The sequence below is a fragment of the Pristiophorus japonicus genome, chromosome 14 (assembly GCF_044704955.1).
Source record: "Pristiophorus japonicus isolate sPriJap1 chromosome 14, sPriJap1.hap1, whole genome shotgun sequence".
Taxonomy (NCBI): Eukaryota; Metazoa; Chordata; class Chondrichthyes; family Pristiophoridae; genus Pristiophorus; species Pristiophorus japonicus.
In genome coordinates, this window is record NC_091990.1 from 9,907,118 (window position 1) to 9,927,597 (window position 20,480).

Here is a 20,480-nt window from a genome sequence, read left to right on the forward strand (position 1 = left end):
GAGGAGGAATTTTAAAATGTCACGTTGGGGTCCAATGTCTATCACTGGTCGTTTCCTTGGATATTTACCCGATTGCCTGCCGTAACTTTGTTAAAACTCCTTTTGCATATCTATCTGAGGTGTTCGCCGATGTTGAAGCAGCCAATCAGGAGAGCCCTGAAGAAATTCCTGACTTATGTTGCAGCTAGGATTTACAAAATTGTGCTGCTTGATCTTTGATCCCACGACTTCCTGTTGCTCCAAGCTTTTATTTAGGTAAGGTAGAACATTATGATCAGAAGCTATTTCTACAGCTAGTCTTAAGCCTGGAGAAGCTGACTTCCAATGGGACCCAAGTTGCCATATGGAATCATAAAAACATAAGAAATAGGAGCAGGAGTAGGTCATTTGGCCCCTTGAGCCTGCTCCGCCATTCAATAAGATCATGGCTGATCTGATTCTGGCTTCAACCTCACTTCCCTGCCCTCTCCCCACAACCCTTGACTCCCTTATCATGCAAAAATCTGTCGAGATGTGAAGCTGTTCTCGACTTCATCCATTTAGGATTTTGGCCTTCTATTTTGCCATGATACTTCTCCAGCCATCGATTTGTTCAGCCCGTGTCCCCAAGCAAAACCCTTGCTCTCTGCCGGTTATTCCCCCTGGTACGGCCCCCATCTTCGCTTCCCCAAGCCCAAGAAGCACTGACTTTTGAGCCCTGCTGAAGTACAACTGGTTTAGCCATCAATCAGATGATCTGACTGGACCACAAATAGTGCCATCGGACCTCACTCTGCTCTACCAGAACCGCCTTTTTAATTCAGGATCATCCTGGTGGAAAGCACCCCTTGTCAGACCATATTGTTGATGCTCAAAGTGGTAATTAAATTTGTTTACAAGAATTATAATTACTAAAAAGCAAAAGCATACAGCAAACAATTAACAATGCAATGCTCAACTTGCAGTATTTAAAATTGTCCTGGGAATAAGTCCAACATTTTGGTGTCCATTTCTGAATCTTTTAATTGAGTCTTTGATGAATACAATACAGGCATTTTAACTCACGGAGCCTTTACCACTGCAGCAAAGCACAAACTGGCAGGAGAAAGAAGGAACTGAAGATACAGGAAAACCAGAAGCACTTAAGCCATTCTAAAGGTAGGGTTCAACATCACAGATCGAAGTAGCTCCTTCGCAGCAGACCTGCAATAATCAATGTTGCCATTCAACTAGATGGAATGAAAAGCACGCTTCCGGCCTTTTTTGAAGTGGAGGCAGGTGTCTTTAAAGAATCACCAGATTATTTCTCAGCAGCCTGTTAATTATTTCTGCCACTCGAGTGCACAAGATGTGAACAGCAAAGATAACGTTCCATCTTCTCCTACGATTGTAAACTTGCACGCGCTGCCATTTCAAAAACCTATGGTGCTAGCCAAACAAACTTCACCTGATTAATTTTTGAACACACACACACACACACACACACAATCCCACCAAACTCCTTCCCTTTGAAACTAATAGCTATAGAAACAAAAAAAAAGTGCATTTATATAGCCAATCAAGTACTTTTTGAAGTGCAGTCACTGTTGTAATGTAGGAAACATTGTCATGCATCTCTGCAGACATTCACAAGCTTTCTTCCCCAAACATTAAATGAGAATAGGAAGAAAGATTTTCATTTATATAGTGCCTATTACGACCACCGGACGGCCCAAAGCTCTCTACAGCCAATGAAGTACTTTTTGAGATGTAGTCATTGTTGTAATGCAAGAACAGCACTTAAATGAGCTCTTAAGTATGCAACTAACTGAAGTCTGTGTTAAATGTTTTACATATGTTGGTCCATCTAAAGTTTGATACGAAAAAGTGGACAGAAATTTTGCATGATTGAGAGTGGTGAGAATGTGGAACTCGTTACCACAGGAAGTGGTTAAAGCGAATAGTATAGGTGCATTTAAGGGGAGGCTAGACAAGCCTATGAGGGAGAAGGGAATAGATTTAGATGAGGAAAGATGGGAGGTGGCTCGAGTGGAGCATAAATGTCGGCATGGACTGGTTAAAATAATAACTTTTATTTATATAGTGCCTTTAATGTAATAAATGTCCCAAGGTGCTTCACAACAGTGTTACAAGACAAATTTGACACCGAGCCACAAAAGAAGAAATGAAGGCAGATGACCAAAAACTTGTTTAAAGTGGTAGGTTTTAAGGAGCATCGTAAAGGAGGAAAGCGAGGTAGAGAGGTTTAGGGAGGGAGTTACGAAGCTTAGGGCCCAGGCAGCTGAAGGCACGGCCACCGATGGTTGAGCAGTTGTAATGAGGGATATTCAAGAGGCCAGAATTTGAGGAGCGCAGACATCTTGTGGGGTTGTGAGGCTGAAAAAGATTACAGAGAGAGGGAGGGGAAAGGCCATGGAGTGATTTATAAACAAGGATGAGAATTTTGAAATTAAGGCGTTGTTTAACTGGGAGCCAATGTAGGTCAGAAAGCACAGGGGTGATGGGTGATCTTGACTTGGTGTTGCTGACACGGGCTGCTGAGTTTTGGATGACCTCAAGTTTACGTAGTATAGATTGTGGGAGACCGGCCAGGAGTGAATTGTAGTAGTCAAGTCTAGAGGTAACTGATAGGTCCTTACTATACAGTATAAATGCACACGAGGCCCATACTTGAGAGAAGGTCACTCTGTGACCAGTTACCTTTATTACCAAGACCACAAGAGACTGAAGGTGGGTGGAGCTTCCCCTTTTATACCGGAAAGTCCAGGTTAGGATTGTCTCCCACAAGTTCTCCTCCTGTGGTCAACGTTCTTAAGGTGTACAACTTAGGTCAGCTTATACATGGGTTACAATGCTAGTTGAATACATGACATCACCCCCCCCCCCCCCCCGAAAAGTCTTATTGGGATCACAGGTTAAGTCTCTCTGGTGATTTACGCTCCCTTGTAGAGCGCCTGAGTTGGGGCTCCGGTTGTTGGGCGCTGGCCTGAGTGTCTGCTGTTTGCGGTGCCTCAGGCCTGTCCGGACTGCCCACAGTGATTGAGCTCTCCTCCACTTGGTTCCGGTGTTCGGTCACCTGTGGTGGAGTAAACTCTATGTTGTGTTCTTCCTCTGCTTCTTCTATGGGGTTGCTGAATCTCCTTTTAGTTTGATCTACATGTTTGCGGCAGATTTGTCCATTGGTAAGTTTAACTACCAAAACCCTATTCCCCTCTTTGGCAATCACAGTGCCTGCAAGCCATTTGGGCCCTGCAGCGTAATTAAGGACAAAAACAGGGTCATTGACATCAATACATTGCACCCTCGCATTCCGGTAGTCACAGTATGACTGATGCCTGCTCTCAACAATTTCTTTCATAGTAGGGTGTATAAGGGATAACCTGGTTTTGAGCGTCCTTTTCATTAGCAGCTCTGCGGGTGGAACCCCTGTGAGCGAGTGTGATTGGGATCTATTGGCCAACAGGAGGCGTGATAAGTGGCTTTGTAGGGAACCCCCTTGGATTCTGATTATCCCCTGTTTGATTATCTGCACTGCCCGTTCCGCCTGGCCGTTTGAGGCCGGCTTGAATGGTGCCGTTCTGACATGGTTGATTCCATTGCCTGCCATGAAGTCCTGGAATTCAGTGCTTGTAAAGCATGGGTCATTGTCGCTGACCAAGACGTCCGGTAGACCATGGGCGGCGAATATTGCCAGTAGACTTTCTACCGTGGCAGAGGATGTACTTGAATTTAAAATGGCACACTCAATCCATTTGGAGTAGGCGTTTACTACAACCAAAAATATTTTTCCCATGAAAGGACCTGCATAGTCCACATGGATGCATGACCATAGCTTGGCGGGTCAGGACCAGGGGCTAATGGGGGCTTCCCTGGGTGCATTGCCCAGCTGAGCACACGTGTTGCACCTGCGAACACAAAGTTCCAGGTCTGCATCTATCCCTGGCCACCAAACGTGTGACCTGGCAATTGCCTTCATCATGACAATGCCCGGGTGCTCATTGTGAAGTTCTCTGATAAACACCTCTCTGCCCTTCTGGGGCATGATTACTCAGTTTCCTCACAGTAGGCAATCGGCCTGAATCGAGAGTTCATCCTTGCGCTTTTGAAATGGTTTAAACTCCTCGGCATGCCCCGTACGTGGCTGCCCAGTCCCCATTCAGGACACATTTCTTAATTAAAGTCAGTAGTGGGTCTTTATTTGTCCAGACTTTAATCTGACAGGCTGTCACAGGTGAGCCTTCGCTTTCGAAAGCTTCAACAGCCATGGCCATCTCAGCATCATGCTCAGTTGCCCTCTCAGTGGTGGCTAGTGGGAGCCTGCTGAGTGCATCGGCACAGTTTTCGGTGCCCGGTCTGTGCCGAATTGTGTAGTCATAGGCGGCTAACGTAAGTGCCCACCTCTCTATGCGGGCCGATGCATTCGCATTTATGGCCTTGTTGTTGGCCAAAAGGGACGTTAGGGGTTTGTGATCTGTCTCCAGCTCAAATTTCCTGCCAAACAGGTACTGGTGCATTTTTTTTACTGCATATACACATGCGAGCGCCTCCTTTTCTACCATCCTGTAGCCCCTTTCTGCCTGGGACAGACTCCTGGAGGCATAAGCTACCGGCTGTAACTGACCATTGGCATTCACATGCTGCAACACACGCCCGACCCCATAGGACGACGCATCGCACGTTAAAACAAGTTTCTTACACGGGTCATAAAACGTTAACAGTTTGTTGGAGCATAACAAATTGCGTGCTCTATCAAAAGCCCTTTCCTGGCTGTCCCCCTAGACCCAATCGCGACCTTTGCGTAGGAGCACGTGTAGTGGCTCTAACAGCGTGCTCAATTTGGGAAGAAAGTTGCCAAAATAGTTCAGGAGCCCCAGGAACGAACGCAGTTCCGTCATGTAACGGGGTCTGGGTGCTCTCTGGATCACTTCCGTTGTGGACGCAGTAGGTCTGATCCCGTCTGCTGCTACCCTCCTTCCCAGGAATTCTACCTCTGGAGCTAAGAAGACGCACTTCGCCTTTTGCAGCCCTACCCGGTCCAGTCTGCGTAGCACCTCCTCCAGGTTGTGGAGGTGTTCTTCAGTATCACGACCCGTGATGAGGATGTCGTCTTGGAAAAACCACCATCCCTGGAATCGACTTGAGGAGGCTTTCCATTTTTTGCTGAAAGATTGCGGCGGCCGAGCGAATCCCGAACGGACATCTGTTATACTCAAACAACCCCTTGTGTGTCGTGATGGTGGTCAGCTTCTTCGACTCACTCGCCAGCTCCTGGGTCATGTAAGCTGAGATCAGGTCCATTTTTGAAAAAGGTTTGCCACCGGATAGCGTCGCAAAGAGGTCCTCCACTCTCGGTGGCGGGTACTGATCTTGGAGTGACACCAGATTGATGGTGGCCTTGTAATCGCCACATATCCTGACTGACCCATCCGCCTTAGAAACATAGAAACATTGAAAATAGGTGCAGGAGTAGGCCATTCGGCCCTTCGAGCTTGCAACACCATTCAATACCATGGCTGATCATGCAACTTCAGTACCCCATTCCTGCTTTCTCTCCATACCCTTTGATCCCTTTAGCTGTAAGGGCCACATCTAACACCCTCTTGAATATATCTATCGCAACAACTTTCTGTGGCAGAGAATTCCACAGGTTCACAATTCTCTGAGTGAAGAAGTTTCTCCTCATCTCGGTCCTAAATGGCTTATCCCTTATCCTTAGACTGTGACCCCTGGTTCTGAATGAGCCCGACTCCTGCTAGATACAGAGACCAATTTCATTCCCAGGGCTTTCTGCCGATTCAGTGGACAGCAAAGCACACTCAGATCGATAATCCACATCTGAGCACCGGCACAATCGGGTTCGCCCAGTCACTGAATTCGACTGACGAGATGCCTTCTCTCAGCAGGCGGTCCAATTTGCATTCTATCTTTTCCCGCATCACGTACGGCACCGCTCTGGCTTTGTGGTGTACTGGCCTGGCGTCCGGGTTTATGTGAATCACTACCTTGGTCCCCATTAAAGTGCCGATTCCGGGTTGAAATAATGAGTCAAATTTGTCCAGGACCTGTGAGCATGATACTCGCTCCACAAAAGAAATTGCATTGACATCGCCCCATTTCCAGTTCATGACAGCAAGCCAACTCCTCCCCAGTAGCGCGGGACCGTCCCCCGGGACAATCCAGAGTGGCAACCTGTTCTCCGAATCTTTGTGGGTCACGACTACCGTGGGGCTGCCTAGCACCGGAATGATCTCCTTTGTATATGTCCGTAGCAATGCGTCAATCGGCAATAATTTTGGCCTCCTAGCCTTGGACACCCACAACCTTTTGAACTGTTTGATACTCATCAGGGACTGGCTGGCCCCCGTGTCTAGCTCCATTAATACTGGGATGCCATTGAGGAGCACTTTCATCATTATCGGTGGCATCCTGGTATATGAACTGTATATGTGCTCCACATGAACTCGCTGAACTTCAGCTTCCAGCGATTTCCCCCCAGTATTAATTTGGCCTCGTAGGGCTTACATCAGACCCGTCCTCCTCATACATCAACCTGGCTGCAGGCTTCCTGCACATACGTGCCAAGTGACCGCTGACATTGCAGTTTCTGCAAGTATATTGCTGATACGTGCAAGCTCTGGCTGGGTGTTTGCCTCCACACCTCCAGCATGAGCTGACGGCCCCATTGTTGGAAACAAAAGGTCCATTACCAGTCGATCATCTCTGACTGTCTCTGTAACTGTCCTTAAGCGCACCATTAACAGGTGTTGATGGCCCCATTACTGGCCGCATTGTACATTGCGATGGCATGAATCGCCCTTCAGCTAGCCATTGTCTCTGTTGAATTCCCCCTTTGGGTTCGACTGCAGGCTGGGGCATGTCCGATTGCCCTTGGCTGCCTAGAGAACTGTGTGCCGCATTAACAATGTTGGCTCCCTGGTCGTTTGCCGCATTTGAGCCATGATTTTTGCCATAAATCATTCTGGTCTCTTCCTTCCCTGAGACAATTGTCTGGGCTATCAGAGCCGCCGCTTCCAAGGTCAAGTCTTTGGTCTCAATCAGTTTCCTGAAAACCCCAGCATGCCCGATGTCCTCAATAAAAATGTCTCGCAGCATCTCCGCTCTGCATGCATCTGGGAACTTACGTAGACTCGCCAGTCGCCGGAGATCTGCCACGAAGTCTGGAACACTTTCCCCTTCTCGCTGCTGGTGTGTGTAAAACTGGTGTCTCGCCATGTGCATGCTGCTCGCCGGTTTAAGGTGTTCCCCGATCAACTTACTGAGCTGTTCGAACATCTTGTCCGCTGGCTTCTCTGGCGCTAGAAGGTCCTTCATCAGGGAGTACGTCCTGGATCCACAAACCGTCAGGAGATGAGCCCTGCGTTTGTCGGCCGAATCCTGTCCCACCCATTCCTTGGTGACAAAACTTTGCTGTAGTCTCTCAATAAAGTCGTCCCAATCACCACCAATACAGTACCTCTCTTCTGTGCTGCTAGTGGCCATGCTCGCGTGGTTTAAATCCCAGTTTCTCATCGCCAATAATAGGTCCTTACTATACAGTATAAATGCACACGAGGCCCATACTTGAGAGAAGGTCACTCTGTGACCAGTTATCTTTATTACCAAGACCACAAGAGACTGAAGGTGGGTGCAGCTTCCCCTTTTATACTGGAAAGTCCAGATTAGGAGTGTCTCCCACAAGTTCGCCCCCTGTGGTCAATGTTCTCAAAGTGTACAACTTAGGTCAGCTTATACATGGGTTACAATGATAGTTGAATACATGACAGTAACAAAGGCATGAATGAGGGTTTCAGCAACAGAAGAGCTGAGTCAAGAGCGGAGGCGGGCAATGTTACGGAGGTGGAAAAAGGTGGTTTTAGTTGTGCCGCAGATATGTGGCTGGAGACTCATTTCAGGGTCAAATATTAAGCCGAGGTTGTGAACAGTCTTGTTCACCCTCAGATTGATCCGAGGGAGAGGGATGGGGTCAGTGGTTAGGGAACGCAGTTTGTGGCCGGGACCAAAGATAATGGCTTTGGTCGTCTCAATATTTAATTGGAGAAAATTTCTGCTCATCCAGTACTGGATGTCGGACAAGCAATCTGACAATTTAGATACCAAGCAGGGTTCGAGAGAAGTGGTGGAGAGGTAGAGCTGGGTGTCGTCTGTGTACATGTGGAAACTCCGTGTTTTTGGATGATATCTCCAAGGGGCAGCATATAGATGAGAAATAAGAGAGGACCAAGGACAGATCCTTGGGGGACACCAGAGGTAACGATACAGGAGTGGGAAGAGAAGCCGTTGCAGAAGATTTTCTGGCTACGATTAGATAGATAAGAATGGAACCAGGCGAGTGCAGTCCCACCCAGCTACACATTGGTGGAGAGGTGTTGGAGGAGGAAGGAGTGGTCAACTGTGTCAAAGGCTGCAGACAGGTCGAGAAGGACAAGGAGGGATAATTTTACCTTTGGTTGGGCCGAATGGCCTGTTTCTGTGCCTTATATATTATACATAATCCTATGAGTTGCTGCAGTGCATCTTATCTATGGTACACATTGCAGCCACGCTACGCCAGTGGTGGAGGGAGTGAATGTTTAAGGTGGTATAATGACAAGAGAAAGAAAATTGCATAACATTATGGTAATTTCTTTGTGTTTAAAAAAAAATCACAAACTGCTGCCAACAGTTGGAAAACTAGGCTGTAGCTAAAACTATACCTTTAACACGTGAGTCACAGTTCCTCTAATTATTTTTAAAATCTGTGACTCCACTTACAAAATGTGTGCAGGGACAGGACTGGTCTCATTTGTGATATTCTCCACAATTCAATCGCTAAGCTCAACTATTAAAAATTAAATGTTATGGGCATCACCAATCTGGACACAGTACAGCTGCATACATCTGTCAAAGATGGAGCTTTATAAGCTCCCCACATTCTGTATGGTTTATAAGATCCCCATACCACTACCTACAAACATCATTAATCAGAACAGAGAATGTTGGAAATACTGAGCAGATCAGGCAGCATCTGTGGAGAGAGAAACAGAGTTAGCGTTTCAGGTCGATGACCTTTCATCAGAACTAGAAAATGTTATAGATGTAACAGGTTTTAAGCAAGTGCAGGGGCAGGGAAAGCGGGCAGGGGAGTAAAGAGCAAAAGGGAAGGTCTGTGATGGGGTGGAAGGTCATCATAGGCAGTCCCTCGGAATCGAGGAAGACTTGCTTCCAATCTTCAAATAAGTTCTTAGGTGGCTGAACACTTCAATATGAGAACCATAGTCCCTGTCACAGGTGGCACAGATAGTCTTTGAGGGCAGGGATGAGTGGGACTGGTTTGCCACACGCTCTATCCGCTGCCTGCGCTTGGTTTCTGCATGCTCTCGGCGATGAGACTCGAAGTGCTCAGCGCCCTCCCGGATGCTCTTCCTCCACTTAGAGCGATCTTTGGCCAGGGACTCCCAGGTGTCAGTGGGGATGTTGCACTTTATCAGGGAGGCTTTGAGGGTGTCCTTGTAACGTTTCCTCTGCCCACCTTTGACTCGTTTGCCATGAAGGAGTTCCGAGTAGAGCGCTTGCTTGGGGGACTCGTGTCTGGCATGCGAACAATGTGGCCTGCCCAGCGGAGCTGATCAAGTGTGGTCAGTGCTACAATGCTGGGGATGTTGGCCTGGTCGAGGACACTGATGTTGGTGCGTCTGTCCTCCCAGGGGATTTGTAGGATCTTGCGGAGGCATCATTGGTGGTATTTCTCCAGCGACTTGAGGTGTCTGCTGTACATGGTCCATGTCTCTGAGCCATACAGGGGAACAGGTATTACTACAGCCCTGTAGGTCATGAGCTTGGTGGCAGTTTTGAGGGCCTCGTCTTCAAACACTCTCTTTCTCAGGCGGCCGAAGGCTGCACTGGTACACTGGAGGCAGTGTTGAATCTCAGCGTCAATGTCTGCTCTTGTTGAAAAGAGGCTCCCAAGGTATGGGAAATGGTCCACGTTGTCCAGGGCCGTGCTGTGGACCTTGATGACTGGGGGACAGTGCTGCACGGCGAGGACATGCTGGTGGAGGATCTTTGTGTTACGGATGTTTACCGTAAGGCCCATGCTTTTGTACGCCTCAGTAAATACGTCAACTATGTCCTGGAGTTCAGCCTCTATGTGCGCAGATGCAGGCGTCTTCCGCGTATTGTAGCTCGACGACAGAGGTTGGGGTGGTCTTGGACCTGGCCTGGAGTCGGCGAAGGTTGAACAGGTTCCCACTGGTCCTGTAGTTTAGTTCCACTCCAGCGGGGAGCTTGTTGACATGGCAGCGAGGAAGATTGAGAAGAGGGTTGGGGCGATGACACAGCCCTGTTTGACCCCGGTCTGGATGTGGATTGGGTCTGTAATGGATCTGTTGATAAGGATCACGGCCTGCAGGTCGTCGTGGAGCAGGCGGAGGATGGTGATGAACTTTTGGGGGCATCCGAAATGGAGGAGGACGCTCCATAGACCTTCGCGGTTGACAGTGTCAAAAGCCTTTGTAAGGTCAAAGAAGGCCACATATAAGGGCTGGGGATGTTCCCTGCATTTTTCCTGCAGCTGTCGAGCTGCAAAAATCATATCCGTTGTGTCCCGGAGGGGACGAAATCTGCACTGAGACTCCGGGAAGAGCTCCTTGGCCACAGGGAGAAGACAGTTGAGGAGGTCTTTAGCGACGAGATTGAATGACAAAAGGGATGATGGTGCAAGGCAAAAGCGGGTGATAATGGGACAAGTAAAGAAACAAAAGATGGGTCTAGAGGAGGTGTAAATGAGAATAGCAGAATCATCAACAGCTGCCATCAGAAAAAAATGGAGGCAGAGCTTATGAATTGAAATTGTTGAACTCAATGTTGAGTCCGGAAGACTATAAAGTGCGTAATCGAAAGATTAGCTTCAAGGGAACAGTGTAGGAGGCTGAGATCAGAATGGGGAGTGGAGTGGAGAATTAAACATTACTACACTCCAAGGGAAAGTTGCTTTGTTCTGACTTTCCGTGGGCAAAGCTGCAGGGTATCTTGGGCAAGGTTCTGGAGGACGGCCAGCACATCTGGAACTTCAGGGGAAGAGAGGAGAAAATTGAAGAGGAAAAGCAAAGTTGGTTAATAAGGATTCATATTAGTGTTAACATGGCATTAAGTCCATCAGTGGACATGCCTTCAGCTGCCTGGACCCTAAGCTCTGGAACTCCCTCCCTAAATCTCTACACTTCTCCAACTCTCTTTCCTATTTTAAATGCTAGTTAAAACCTACCTCTTTAAACAAGCTTTTGATCATCTGCCTTCATTCCTTCTGTGGCTCGGTGTCAAATTTATCTTTGTCTTTAACAATGTTGTGAAGCGCCTTGGGACGTTTTACGCTGTTAAAGGCGCTATATAAATAAAAGTTATTATTATTGAAATTCATTGACCTTGTCAAAGCCATCAGATCAAGTTCATATTAATATGATGCTTTTATTATCTTCTACTAATGGATTGAACATTAAAATACCATATACAGCTCAATTACAGTAATGCATGAATAATGTAGTTGTTTTTTACCCTTATTCTCACCATTTCTTTTTTGTCACTTGTCATTTATACGAAGCAATAGTTGGGCCTGAAATTCCGATGGAGGTCTACGGTGGGCAAACGAGTGAACTTGGGAAAAAAGATGCGCACTTACCTGTTGCTGCTGCGCCCGTTGGAACTTCTGAGCCTGAGGCCTCTGGTGACTGTGCGTTGCAGTGCATGCACGTGGGGACATGCGCAGACCGGGATCTGGAGACAACAGCCAATCAGGTTAGTATATTTTCTCATTCATAGTAATAGGAGTTCCGTAAGTCCGGAACTCCTATTACTATGAATGAGAACCCCCCCCCCCCTCCCAAACACCCAAAACACAATAAAAAATAGAAAATAAACTACATATTTAACATTCATTTAAATTAAAGTTCTTATAAAAAAAATATTTTCCCGACTTTTTTGTGTTTTTTAATTAAGCCTTAAAATAAACTTACTGTAGTGGGGAGGGTTTTTAAAAAATAAAATAGGTTTTTAGAGCTTTATTTTAACATGTTTCTGTGCATTTTTAAACAGTTGCACCTGTAAAAGTAGGCTATATACCGGCTTTTTCAGGCGCAAGATTTTAAAGGACATTCGTAAAAGATATTCGTAAATATCGGAAATCTTGCCCTGCAAGTGTCCTCGCTCCTGATACGCGGATGATCTGTCAAGCCAGAAACTTGACAGATCGGAAAAGCCGGTTTTCAGCGCATGCGCATTGCGTGCTGAAATCCGGCTTTTCCAATACCTTCCCGGGTCCGTACGAACTTCGTACGGACCCGAGACATCGGAATTTCAGGGTTTTATATCCAAAACATTTACATCCTGTATTTGAAAGTCTGTCATTTATTAAAGTTACATGTTAAGTAACTTTGGCTTTGCCATACTTAACCAGAAGACACGGTCTGATTCACTTTCCATCTTTTACTCATTTTACCTTTAATTATAAAGTATTTACACTGAAAATGTCCTCAAGCAGCAAATATCTTACTTGGCATCCGTTTTTGAGTTTAAAAATTCTCTAAATTGAACTCAACAACATTATAACCTGTAGGTTTCATCAGTTCTTAACTGTGTACTGATATGGGTGTGGGGGAGGTTTTCTACAGAGGAAGAGGAGTAGGCCATTCAGCCCCTTGAGCCTGTTCCGCATACAATTAGATCATGGCTGATATGTACCCGAGTTCCATTTGCCAGCCTTTGTTCCATACCCTTATCGAACAAAAATCTATCGATCTCCGTCTTGAAAATTTCAATTGACCTCTGCTTTTTGAGCGAGCAGTTCCATATTTACACTGCCCTTTGTGTGAAATCGTGCTTACTGATTTCACTCCTACATGGCCTAGCTCTAATTTTTAAGATTATGTCCTCTTGTTCTGGATTGCCCCACTCAAGGAAATAGTTTCTCTGTATCTGTCCTATTACATCGGATCTAAGGCACAGAAACAGGCCATTCGGCCCAACCAGTCCATGACGGTGTTTATGCTCCACTCGAGCCTCCTCCCGTCTTTCCTCATCTAAATCTATCAGCATAACCCTCTATTCCCTTCTCTCCCATATGTTTGTGTAGCCTCCCCTTAAATGCATCGATACTATTCACTTCAACCGCTCCCTGTGGTAGCGAGTTTTGAAATCATTAATCATTTTAAGTACCTTGAATAGATCACCCTCTTAACCTTCTAAACTCAAGAAACACAAGCCAACTTTATGCAACCTGTCCTCATAATTTAATACTTTAGGGTATCAAGGAGTCTTAAAAGAAGAGAGGGAGGTGAATTGGATAGGTAAAATGTAGGTTCCATAAAATAATAGAAATTTACAGCACAGAAGGAGGCCATTTCGGCCCATCGTGTCCGTGCCAACCAACAGAGCTATCCAGCCTAATCCCACTTTCCAGCTCTTGGTCTGCAGCCTTGTAGCCAAGTGCATATCTGAGTACTTTTTAAATGCGCTGAGGGTTTCTGCCTCTACCACCCTTTCAGGCAGTGAGTAACAGAACCCCACCATCCTCCGGATGAAAAAAATTCTGCTCTAAATCTTCTACCAATTATGTTAAATCTATTTCCCCTGGTTATTGACTGCTTTGCTAAGGGAAATAGGTCCTTCCGATCCATTAGCTAGGCCCCTCATAATTTTATACAGTTCAATAAGGTCTCCCCTCAGCCCCCTCTGTTTCAAAGAAAACAACCCCAGCCTATCCAATCTTTCCTCATGGCTAAAATTCTCCAATTCTGGCAACATCCTCGTAAATCTCCTCTGCACCCTCTCCAGTGCAATCACATCTTTCCTGTAATGTGGTGACCAGAACTGTACGCAGTACAGGTTTTTTCACACTATTGTTCAGCGAGTGAGAGAAACTGAAAGTGGTCGGGTGTAATGGATCACTGGAATTCTTACCTCCTAGATTTACTATTTTATGTAATATTGTATAGGTCTTTGAAAAGCCATTAGTTGCATTAATTATCTGTTTAGCTGTTAGTCTGCAGTAGTACTCTTGCCTCTAAGTCAGCGGGTTGTGTGTTCAAGCCCTACTCTGAAGATTCGAGTATATAATCTAGACTGACAATTCAGCGCAGTGCTGAGGGACTGCTTGATCTTTCAGATGAAGTGTTAAACCAAGACCCCATCTGCCCCTTCAGGTAAATGCAAAAAAATTCCAACAACAGTATCTGAAGAAGTGGAGGGGAGTTTCCCTGGTGTCTTCGCTAACGTCCATCCCTCAATCAAGCAAGAAAGACTTGCATTTATATAGCATCTTTCACGACCACTGGACGTCTCAAGTGCTTTACAGCCAACGAAGTACATTTTGAAGTGTAGTCACTGTTGTAATGTGGGAAACTCGGCAGCCAATTTGCGCACAGCAAGCTCCCACAAACAGCAATGTGGCAATGATCAGATAATCTATTTTTGTGATGTTGATTGAGGGATAAATATTGGCCAGGACACCGGGGATCCCTGCTCTTCTTCGAAATAGTGCCATGGGATCTTTTCCATCCACCTGAGAGGGCAGACAGGGCCTCGATTTAACGTCTCATCCGAAAGACGGCACCTCCGACAGTGGCCTGGACTTATGTGCTCAAGTCCCTGGAGTGGGACTTGAACCCACAACCTTCTGACTCAGAGACGAGAGTGCTACCCACTGAGCCACAGCTGACACTCTTAAAACATCATTAAAACAGATAATTTCTTTGTTTATCTCATTGCTTCAGTGTCTCCCTGCATTATAACCATTTCAAAAGTACTACATTTGCCAATAAAATGGTCTGGGATGTCTTATTGAATGGCAGTGCAGGCCTGCTCCTGCACCTATTTTCTATGTTTAAGGTCAAGAAAGGCAAGTTCTTTTGTCTCAGTGTTGTTCATCAGACCCGTAGCTCTGCTTTGGTGATAGCGAGCTGACTTCTTGAATTGCTGCAGTCTGTGTGGTGAAGGTGCTCCGACACAGTGCTGTTAGGGAGGGAGTTCCAGGATCTTGACAACTGAGTGGCTCAGAGGGCAGTTAAGAGTCAACCCCATTGCTGTGGGTTCTGGAGTCACATCTAGGCCAAGGACAGCAGATATTCTCTGAAGGGCATTAGTGAACCAGATGGATTTTTATGACAATCTGGTAGTTACATGGTCACCATCACTGACACTAGCTTGTATTCCAGCTTTATTTAACTGAATTTAAATTCCCCAGCTGCCGTGGTAGGATTTGAACTCTCATCTCCAGTTGATTAGTTTAGGCCTCTGGATTATTAGTCCAGTAATATTGCCACTATGCTACCGTTCCCATTCTGGAAATAGGTGAATGGTTTGAGACAGATGGCTGAGGGGAAGGTCACTGGTCCCTTTGACATCTATTTTTAATGGCTTTTTAGCCAGAAGCTGCCTGATAAGGGTATGAATACGATTCACTTTTCCCTGTTCATTGTTTTGCTATACTACTGTTCGGTGGGTTTATTGTTCATCCCGAGCACACTCTCCTTTCCTGCCCCCCCCCCTCCCCCCAGACTACATAAGGTCACATTTAGTCATGGGAAGTGTGGTTTGCTTGCGAAAAATGGTCCTATTGTGCTGGCAAAAGAAAAAGTATCTAAAAAGCGTCTGACTCTTAAGAGGTATCAATCGTTCCACTATTGGTGGCCGTGCCTTCAGCTGCCGAGGCCCTAAGCTCCGGAATCCCCTCCCTAAACCTCTCCGCCTCTCTTTCTTCCTTCAAGACGCCCCTTCAAACCTACCTCTTTGACCAAGCTTTTGGCCATCTGCCCTAATATCTTCTTGTGTGGCTCGGTGTCAAATTTTGTTTGATAATCGCTCCTGTGAAGCGCCCTGGGATGTTTTACTGCGTTAAACAGGGGTTTGTGACAAACATTACACTTCGCTTCGCGCATTTGTTGCTTTTGCTAGGTCATCTGCTGTTTTTTTGTTTTTAATCTGGGAATTGGATAAAACTTGAAAGGGAAAAATTTAGCGGAGCTGTGGGGAAAGGGCAATGGAATGGAATGCACAGGCACAATGTGCCAAATGGCCACCTGTGCTGTATCGTTCTATGATTCTATATAAATACAAGTAGTTGTTTGGATTTTGGTAGTGTGTGGGTTTGCTGGACGCGAGAGGAAATCCAGACTTAGGGAGAAGACATTCTTCATTCATGATCTGTAGCGCAAGTCTAAATGCATTCTTTATACTTGTGTTCACAATTTTGTCACAGGTCGCACACAAGGAAAACCTTCCTCGCTTTAAAAGATATTCTGATGTGGTCTGCATACATTACTGGCCAGTTTCTTGGCTTCTCTCTCAGCCGTGGCTCAGTGGGTAGCACCCTTGCCACTGAGTCAGAAAGTTGTGGGTTCAAGTCCTGCTCCAGGGACTTGTGCACCTAAAATCTAGGCTGACACTCCCAGTGCTGAGGGAGTGCTGCACTGTCGGAGGTGCTGTGTTTCGGATGAGATGTTAAACCGAGGCCCCGTCTGCCCTCAGGAAGACGTAAAAAGATCCCATGGCACTATTTTGAAGAAGAGCAGGGGAGTTATCCCTGGTGTCCTGGCCAATATTTATCCCTCAATCAACATCACGAAAAAAAACAGATTACCTGGTCATTATCACATTGCTGTTTGTGGGAGCTTGCTGTGTGCAAATTGACTGCCGTGTTTCCTACATTACAACAATGAACAGTGACTGCACTCCAAAAGTACTTCATTGGCAGTAAAGCACTTTGAGGCATCCGGTGGTCGTGAAAGGTGCAATATAAATCCAAGTCTTTCTTTTTCTTCTGATGATGCCGACTCCTTCTGTTTCACAAGCGCTGCTCGACCTGTTGTACCAAGTAACTGTTATACCTTCGTGATCGGCGACAGGGAACGTCACACCTGAGCTTGATCTTGCCAGCACCTTGGGGCCGAAATTTCCTATTTCGTTAAAAATGGAGGCAGGCGTGTGAGAATACTCTATGCTGCCGCTGCACTTGCCTTTTGCAAATGCAGAAAGAGCCAGCCCCACTTCTTGCCTCACAGCAACCCCCGGGCAATGTAAAAAGGGCGAGGCTCCAGCATAAAGTGATTTTGTACCCTTTCTCCCGACCTGTGCCCCTGGGGCAAGGGCCACAAAAATCAACCCCCTACTGTCTTGCAGCTTTTACTAAAACACCACAGAACTGAGGAGACACGGCACAGATGGAAAGTATCTAGATTCGGACACTGCTATTCCTTTGGGAGGCTGATGCTCAAATCCAGTGTAGAGAAAGGAGATGCATGTCTGTTCTTATTGACTGGTGAGTGGATTATTGAATTAGATTAAGATAGTTTCAGTACAAAGCTTAAACCTGTTACCTGCTAATTGAAAAACTTAGATGAAAAGCCCACAGAATGAAATTGTCACATCAGTCACAGTGCCAATTTTTATTTCTCCAATTTCCTCCTACTCTTATGCCTATATGCTATTTTTGAGAAATTGAGGTGCAACCTTAAGAAGCTGTAGGCAGCAGTTTATATTACAAACTATCGGTGATGTGCCTGACTTGGAGATTGCTTAATGATATCACGCGGGTTAGGGAAGAACATTTTCCACAAGCAATTATCTATGAACATAAGCCCAGTGCGGGGGAGGAGAGAATAATTAAGCACAGCTATTTCCTTATGTATTTCCTTATATTTTCTAAATAAAGTGGAGAAAATGACCGTCATATTTTTCCAACGAAGAATTCAGTGAGAGCATCACGTATGGTGTGACTCACACCTTGTGAAGAGCCCCAGCCACTCGCTCTTCAAGGTAGATAATTATTCAGTGTACACTTTTGGTTCCCTCACATCTCTCGGTGGTCGCATTTAGAACTCGTATCTTTGCCTCCAGCCGACTGAAACAGTAATACAAGCTCTTCCACAAAGACCCCTATCTTAATAAATATCTCTCTGAGGTGACAAGAGATGTGCCTGTGAAAATCTAAAGCACAAAAGAGTCATTTAATCTCTCTGGGGTCACTGCAGACCTCTTGCTGTTCGAATGTTAGACATGTGACACAAAGTATTGCTGGGTCACTAACGATTGTTCTGAGCAGGAATTTTCAATCATAATCTGAGCAGATGGCTGCTGCGAGACTGAGATTTCAAGGCTAAAAACTATTGGCTCCTTTGGACTGTTTTAATTTTATTCTGCATCGTTTGGATGAAGATGGGCTGCAGGATAGGGAAATGCTTGTTAATATTTTCATAACACACAAGCCTACTCCAGTTTAGACTGGTTTTTATGTAGATTTAGGCTGCACAAGTGGATATCAGGAATAAGGCCCCTTGAGTGTAGAGCATTTTTGAACCAAATCACTTACATTTAGAAACGCACTGTGTTTTGTTTCTATGGTACTTCACCAACAAACATTCATAAAACCTCTTTTTTTTAAAAAAAATTGTTTTTTGAATACAAAAGTAGAAAATCATTAATAAATTTAAATTGGCTTCAGCTTACACTCAGATTAGCCTCTCTTTTATATATCTGTTATAAAATGGTTCATGTCGGAGCACAAAAACATCATAAATCAATTGAAAACAGGTATCTTTATGTGTGAAAAAAAAACGTTAACTAATATTTCCATAAGAATTTGTAACCCACTATTTCAAACCCATCCAGTGCAATTGGAGAAGTTCCCTGTGGTCAGTGCAGCCTCAAGCCAATTTAGATGCTTTCTGCAGCAGTCAAACTTGTCCTAAGATCAACTGCACAATGGAGTGTCTTGGCTCCTCAAAAACAGGCACAACTAATTAAATGTTACTGAAAATAGGAATTTGTTCTCCACATTCATCAAAGATATTTTTTGTCCATGAGGTTAGGCTTCTATTTTAGTTTTCAAAGCATGATTGTATTATTTGCATAAGTATTTCTCTGATCCTCCCTTGATAACATACAGCTAGAATACAGCACAGGAAGAGGCTATTTGTCCCATTGTGCCTGTGCCATTTCTTTGAAGGAGCTCTCCAATTCGTCCTACTTCCCTGCTCTTTCCCCACAGCCCTGCAATTTCTTTTTCCTTTTCAAGTATATATCCAATTCCTTTCTGAAAGTTACTATTGAATCTGCTTCCACCGCCCTTTCAGGCAGTGAATTCCAGATCATCATAACTCGCTGCGTAGACAGATTTCTCCTCATCTCCCCCTCTGGTTCTTTTGCCAATTACCTTAAATCTGTGTCCTCTGGTTACCAACCCTCCTGCCTGTGGAAATAAATTCTTCTTATCACCGCTATCAAAACCCCTCATAATTTTGAACACCTCTATCAAATTTACTTTTAACCTTCCCTGCTCGAAGGAGAACAGGGGACGGTAGCATAGTGATTATGTTATTGGACAAGTAATCCAGAGGCCGGGACTAATTATCCAGAGACGAGAGTTCAAATGGCAGCTGGGGAATTTAAATTCAGTTAATTAAATGGAAAAAAAATCAGGAATAAAAAAAAGCTAGTATCCGTAATGGTGACCATGAAACTACCAGATTATCGTAAAGACCTAGCTGGTTCACTAATGTCCTTTAGGGAAGGAAATCTGCCGTCCTTACCGGGTCTGACCTATATGTGACTCCTGACCCACAGCAATGTGGTTCACTCTTAACTCAACTCTGAAAAGGCGGCTCACCGCCATCTTCTCGAGAGCAATTAGGAATGGCCAATAAATGCTGGCCTTGCCAGCGACGCCCACATCCCGTGAACGAATAAAAATAACAAATCCCAGCCGTAATATAGAGCTCCATCTAGTGGACTACTGTGGTAATGCAACTACTCATGTAAAATACAGCAAAAGCATCAGGTGACAAAGTCACCTGACAAGTTCCTGATTGGAGCCATCTTGTGTGTGTGTCTGTGTGTGTGCTTTAGTGATATTGTAAGAATATATCACACCAGCTATCTAGGATGCAGTAGGGTGAGATCATTTCTGATCAAGTTTGTTGAAATGTTGTAACTTCCCCATAAAAGACCAACAGGTGCACAGAAACACCCATTTGTACCGCTGACCATGGCAACCTGGAAGCAAGCCTGCGCCACACTAAAGGTGCCGATGGGCCTGTCACTTCTCACCCCGCTGTGATACGCTACAGATCTGCATGACATGCCAGTGTCTCATTATGTGGCATCTCCCATCGTAGCATCCATCTCCAACATACTTACCTTTACTATTCTACAGATTATTCCAAATGTTACAACTGTAACTAGGAAAGCAAGCTTAGAGCATATTTGACAGAGAGATGTTGATCATGGGGGCACTGTGCAAAAAAATGGCCCTCATTTAAACGAGGAATTCGTTTCAAGAGTTAAACAGCCAATAATTATCGGCCACCTACATATTTCCTGTCTATTATATAGAATTTTGGTCACATGTTTAAATAACTATATGTTATGACTGAGAAAAACAGATACTTGCAAACCATCTTCCTTTTTAAAATAAAAGTACCAAGACAGTTCAGCTGAGGAGGGCCTTTAGCCCATTT